We start from the raw sequence: 7,438 nt of genomic DNA on the forward strand, positions 1-7,438 counted from the left end.
AGCAAGATCAGCCAAGTGCTTGTCTTTTGCTGCTGATTCAGCCTGGAGAGTCTTCATTAATTCGGCTTGTTCATCCAATTGTTTTTGGAGAACAGCCTTGGCATCCTCAGCATCAGCACGGGCAGTTCTCTCTGCTTCCAGTGCTTGACGGCTTTCTCTGGCCACATTTATAGCCTTAAGGGCTTCTACCTTAGCATCGGACGTTGAGTCCACCAGTTCGTCTCACTCCTCATTCATCGCCAACCAGTCCCGGGTTATCTCCTAACTGGTGGAAATAGTATTCGCCAAATGATAAGAGTTGGAGTTTAACAACTCTTGGCGAATACTTCGACGACGTCGCTCCTTTTCAGCAGGAGGAAGACTTTCCCGCAGATACTCAAAACATACGTCCACATCGCGAAACGTTGAGTCTCGGCGTAAAGACCAATGTGGACGATGCGGGGTAGGATCTTCCTCTTGAGGGGACGAAGAGGTTTGAGGCCCATGAGCAAACATGCTCACACCTCCTTGATCTCTAAAATGATGAACATTAAAGGAAGGTGACATATTGACATGATCAGTATCGTCGACCTCCTTATTCTTCAAAGGAGAATCATCCGCCACAATGATTGGTTCTTTGGCAGTGTTGGGGGCGGAGATGGCGGTGGCGGAAGAGGAGTAGAACTCTTTAAACCTGAAACATCTTCAGAAAGATCATTCAGGGCCATTGACAAACATTAAATAGTTGGTCAGAGACATATTTGACCTATAGCCGTTAAAAAATGTGGAGTATTAAACTTACCCAATGAAATGTCTTCCGAGTCAAGTTGGTTCAAACATGCCTCCAAGGCAGCAGGTTTTGGCTTCTTGGACTTCTTCGATGGAGCAGCCTTGACAGGATTAACATTGCGTTTACCAGCCGTCTTGGAAGCACCCGCATCAACAGCATGATGCTCACCTTCCGAGGTGGCGTTATCAAATGTCGGACGTCTACCCTCAGCGGTAGCGTCCGCATCATCATCACCCCGTAGCAGATGGATTCTTGCTAAGTTTCCGGGTCAAACTTGCAGTCGAATGCACGGTGTTAGTTGAAAAGCTTCCTTCGCAGAATGATGCCTCTTCACTAGATGAAAAGAGTACAATCACCCCGCTGGGAGCAATGGCAGTCACGGGTCGAGGTTGTAAAATGCCCTCACCTTTCTGAATGGATTTTTGAACATAATCCTCACCTTTGGCGTACATCGCTTCGGAAACCACAGGCTCCGAACGAAAACGCGATGGGAAATAGAAAGTTGACACTAGTGCGTTCCAAAAAGGGCACATCCCTCGGATCGATTTGGCGACGAACCATCATACCCCCTTCATGATCCAACAAGGTGTCGAAGGCGGAACCCTCACCTGTACAAACAATAATACAAGTCAGAAATCAGATATTTATTAAAAAAAGAGTAGAAGTAACACCAAGCCTACTCTTGTTGGTCCTCTCATAATAAGGCTCCAAGTCAGGGAATGGCCATAGGCGGCTCATCTTAGCACTCACCATCGCCCCCTCATGGATAGGGCACATGGGAGTCCACGTAGAGGTTAATGTAATAAACCATGGAAGACCCTCATGAGCAGCGGCCGAAACCACTAGCATGGCGTCCTGCGCCTTGCGTTTAGTCATTGCAAAAGTAATGACATCCTCCATGATCCAGAAAAACTTCGGCTTCTAACCATGAAGGCTACGGATCCACTCCGTACCTACATATTTCTTCCCGATGGAAGCAAAACTATACCACCCATCGCGGAAGGTCATCTTGTAGAAAATGGCAAACATGCCAACAGATGGCTCGAAGTCCTGAGCTTGACAACAGAGTTCGAAGTTTCGAATTCTCAACATCCCGAAGGGATGGATTTGTGAGATGTGTATCCCATAAGTCGTCAAGATTGAGTGGACAAACCTTGTCATGGGAATCCAGAAGTTCCACGTCGTAAAGTGGTCCACGTACACAGCCATCTTCTTCGAAGGCAGACTGGTGGCAACAGAACCACTTGCCAGACGTTCTGGCTCCCATTCCGTTGCCAGACCCCACACATTAACAACATCTTCATAATCCTTATCCTTGAGGTTCACAACAACCTCATTAATGGAAGGAGCACCTTTATTATCCCCATCCATCAGATTAAATATGATTAATCAGCTATAACAAGGAAATTAATCTCAAAAGGTTAGAATTCTGAATGTTTGAGAGAAGAAGAATTCGAAAGAGATAAGGGTAAAATGGAAATCACAAGTGTTCTATTTATACTCATCGCAATTAATGCGACTAACGGGGTGCCAGAGGAGAGAGAAACCGCGGACCGTCAGATGGTTGACACGTCAGGCGGGAGATTCAAGAAAGTACGAACAAACTGTCAAAGGCGTCATACACGTCTTGTCAGTTGTCCCTTAAAGTTCCTCTCTCCGCCACGTCATCAAAATTATCCAACTTGTAGAAATTTCAAATTTCAAAAATATCTTCTAAGGATATTTTCCTCAAACAGTGGAATATTCACAAAAGATAAAAAATTTCTTTCCATTAAATAATCAAAAGATAGTTACAAAAAAATGGAAGAACAGTTACAAAAATATTAAATATCTAAACCTAGCCTATGGGTTTGAAGTTGTCGTGTCTTCCGGAGGCTTTGACGAAGTATCCTCGGACGAGTCGTCCTCAGGCTCATCACCCAAGTAATCCTTCAACAGCTGCACGCCATCACTGGCTAAAGCAAACTCCAGAAGCATATTCTGCAACGGAAAGATCAGGTCATCATGTTCCTTGATCCGCATATCTCGCTCCTGTTTAACGTCAAGGCCATGAAGCGGGTGATTTTCGAAAGAACGATTACTTTGAGCATAGGTCATCCCTTCATTGAAACCTTTCACACGTCCAAACTGAGATGAGACAATCATCAAATTAGCAAAACTATCAACCATCTCAGGACTCCCCTTGATATGGCAGATGACCTGACAAATTAAAAACATAAGTTATTTAGTGTCAAAGCGTGAAGTTTATGGTAAACAACAAATGAGAGAAAAACTTATAGAATCAAGACCCCAATTGAGGAACCACTGACGGTATCGCTCTGCACGCTCGGCTCTATCTCGGAGCTCTTGAGACTCCTCAGCTATTTACTGCTTTTCACTTTCGGCTGCTGTGACATTTGTCAAATTTGGGCATTGAGTTGTATTAGTTTTGTAAACTTTTATTTTCTTTTAAACCGACTCAACATTTTTAAAACTTTATCAAATTATTATATAATATTATTATAGACCTCAATCTTAAATAAACCGATGTTTGTCATAATATATTGTTGTTAAGAAAAACATAAGAGGTTCAAACAGACTTTCGTAAATTTAAACTCGTGTTAAACAACGATTGAAACTTGAGGGGCCAGCTTTAAAAATATGTTATGCATATAAAAAAAAGAAAAAAAATAAACCTAATTCATTTACATCACCAGCCGACCTCTCTTTCTTTCTAGCATGTCCGGCACCGTTTTCCGGCGACCGGCGAGCTTTGGCGACCCCGATTCCGGCCATCCTCTCCCCCATAACCCGACACCACCACTCCTTCTTCCCTCCTCCTCGTTTTTCTCTTCACTGGCCGTGTTTCCCCTCTCCCCCGTTCTCGATCTCGGTCGCCACCCACCTCCCTTAGCCGTTTTTCCGGCAGCCTCAATTTTCCGACAAGTGGCCGACGACGCCGACCTCCGACCTCCTCCCCTTTCTCCGGCGGCTCGGTAACTCCGCCTCACCCAAACCGAGCCCTCCTTCTCACCCTGCTCGTTTTTCCGGCAACCAACAAAAAAACCCGGCTCGTGCTCTCCCTCTCCCTCATCGGCTCTCTTTATATCTCTCTCTCTCTCTCTGTTCGTTTTTTGGCGCGTCTCCGACGGCCGGAATTGGCTTCGCCGACTTATTGTTGCTTCGTCTCCAGCGGGTTCGGCTTGGTTCCTTCTTGGTATAGAGCCACGACTCGTGAACATGAAAAAAGTATATGATTTGGGGTTTTGGTATTATGAGTTTTTCATAAATTGGTTTCCAGATTTAAATGGTTAATAGTGGGTTGTGTATTGGTTATAGTCTTTGCTTCGGGTTGGATGGATATGGAGTTATTTTTGATTTGGGGAAATGGATATGTTATTTTTATTATGGTTTAAATTAACAATTGTTATTTTGGTTCAGTCGGTTTGTACATAAGTTATTGAACTAGATGTCTCGGGTTCGACTCTCATTCTAGATCGGTTTTGATATTATTCTTATACTTAACAAACTTATTGTTACTACTAATATTAATACCACTACATAAAGATTATTATTAGTATTATTATGTTTAAATGTACTATTATATGTATTCATTACTAATGATTATTATTATTATCATTTTCTTATAAATATTAAAGTTGTTAATATTATTATTAAAGATCATATTATTATTATTTATTAAAATTATATTTCTTATGATTTATTATTAGCAATAATATTATTATATTTATTTTGTGAACTCGTTTAGAACTCGAACCGACATCGAGAATAGTATCATTATTTATTATCAATGTTATTTACTATAACTATTATTTTTACCAACAACACTTTAATTAATGCCAAGGCTTTTATCCTATAACTATTATTAGTTGTATTATTAATAATAATTATTATATATATATATATATATATATACTATACTCTATTAGTATTATTAATAATAATTATTGTTATTATTATTATCATCTTTATCTTATACCTATATATATATATATATATATATATATATATATATATATATATCTAACATATATTTTTAGAATTATTATTATCATTACTATCATTATCATTAATAATTTTATTATAAACTTTATTATCAATTCATTTTTTATAAAACCGAACACTTAATTTAAACCCGTCTCGTTTCTATTTAATATTGGTTTAGTTATTTAAAAGCCCAATAAAATAATATTATTTTCATATTAATTATAATTTAAGTACGAGTCCCTAATCGTTAACAAACTAACTGGTAACCCGATTTACAACCGAACATTATTATTTAATGTTTCAAATGTAGTTTCAACTAAAGTTTAAGTTCATTAATATATTTTATTTATTCATTTTCAATTAAATTTCAATTCGGATTCATTCGTTTCGTTTACAAGCTTTCTATTTGCCGATCATTTATTATTTCCTGATTCGTCAATCGAGGTGAGTACTTTCATACCCCTTTTTCCATCTTTCGTTTTGGGGTGACATTTCATATTTATCAAACTAAATGTTTTATTTACTTGAATCTTTAAACCACAAACGTGATTGTATACTTTACTTAAATAAATGCTCGATTTGGTGTTATATGCTTACATGATTATATGCTTATGTGTTTACCGCTTTTGGAAGGTTGATTCATGAATCCGTGAACTATTTTGTATTCTCTTATTGCACGGTGCCGTTAATGTATTCTTTCTAACGACTTCACGAAATCCCGAATCCATTTGGTATTCTCTTATGGAGGGTGTCGTTAATATATTCTTATTAACGATAACTATTTTAGCATGAGGCGGGTAGCCTCATGGACACTATGATCCGAGTATACTTGGTTGTTACCATTTAGAAAGGGTCCGAACTATTTATCTTTTGCATATCTAAATTGTTGCTATTATTTATTGTTTTGTATACAAGTTTTGTGGCTTTTTATTTCTATATACTTATATGCTCAAACTTATGAATTGCTCACCAACCTTTGTGTTGACAAACTTTATTTTATGAAATGTTACAGGTTTGACTTTTGTTGACTCGAGGACTTGACGAAAACGTTACCAAGACTATTAGGATAGTAGTAAAACGAACAACATAATTGCTACTTGTATTCAACTTGTTTGTGTGGACGAGATGTGTTGTTTATTGATTTGTTGAAATAAAAATGGGTTGATTAAATATTGTCACTTAAAATAGTGTCTTGTGTATTTGGGCAATCGGTTGCACCTAGGCATGTTCCGCCGCCTTTGGTCAGGGTGTGACAGATTGGTATCAGAGCCACAAGACTATAGGATAGGTGGTTAGAAGTAACGACCTAGTATAGTCTTTACTTTAGGGTCCTTATACGTTTTGTCTATACGTGTTTACCCTACTTGATTGTTCAATACACTTGTTTATTTATATACTTATTTATTTTATCAAATCATAAATATACACATACACACACTTTCATAGTACTCCAAGGTATCCTTACCTTAAAACGCAAAAAACATTAGTTTTTATTGTGCTTTATGGATCACGAGCTTAACTTGGATCCCGTTGTTTCAAATCTCCTTAAAGATTGTCCCATATGAGATGACCACTTTAAGTTGTCGAATGCGAGCGTTCCGGTCGCCTTCCAAATGTTTGGTGTTGAAAACATAAAAGCCTCGGTGGTACGTGGACTAGTGTTTTGACATCCCGTTGTATCTCGATTTATTGCCTTTGTCATTATCGTTATTTGAGTCGAAAACATGAAAAAGACGCGGTGGTACATGCACATGTTAGACTCCAACATGTTATTTTTTTGTAAAAAGGTTTTTAGTGTCGGAATGTCAAGTCATGGTGGTTCATGCACGATTTTTCCGCCTTAAAATCTTAAAACTTTATTTGTACTTTTCGATAACTTAAACCATTTTCCCTTTATTTTGTTATAAATCCTTATCACAAGTCTTCATTTATAAAGGTAATTTTATATTGTGAATAATTCTTTTATATCTTGATTTTATGTAGTAAAATTTTACGCCAATTTTCTCATTTTGTTTTCACAACGATTTTATTTCTATAAATTTCATCAATTGAGACCTCTTCGATAAATATATGTATTTATATACATTTTCGATCCATTCACTATGATTTTTAATATGCCATCTATTTTCATTAAGACTATTTCTAAACAAAATTCTCATTATATAAATTTCATCATATTAAAAAGATTTCATGATAAATGTTACTTTGAATTTTCAAGTAAATCTTCTATTATATAAACTTTAAATTTTCTTTAAAGTCCTTGTACAAAAAAATTTGTATAAAATTTCATTTTTTATAACTATTCCGTTGATTTTGAACGATCCTTTCACATTATTAATTATTTAAACTTTTCACGACGTTTTAAATTATATTACATAATATCCATGGTAGAATTCTCATTACCTAAAATCTATTTTACATCAACTTTCATTATGCATTTTTGCTTCATTATAAATTTTCACCAATAAAATTTGCATCTTACGATTTTTCTCGTTTTAAATTTCTTATGGTAGTTTCGCCATGATTTTTCAAGAAATTCACAAACTTATAGCTTGTAATTTTCTTGCATTCCTCATGCAAAATTTCATAGAAATTCTACTTTAAAAACAAAAAAAAATCGTTTACTTGTGATTTCTCGATTTGCAATGCCGGTCATTTTAACTTACCATGATATTCTTCATT

The sequence above is a fragment of the Bidens hawaiensis genome, unplaced genomic scaffold, assembly GCF_021521415.1.
Source record: "Bidens hawaiensis isolate Kalapana, Puna unplaced genomic scaffold, B.hawaiensis_p1.1 tig00054742_1, whole genome shotgun sequence".
Taxonomy (NCBI): Eukaryota; Viridiplantae; Streptophyta; class Magnoliopsida; order Asterales; family Asteraceae; genus Bidens; species Bidens hawaiensis.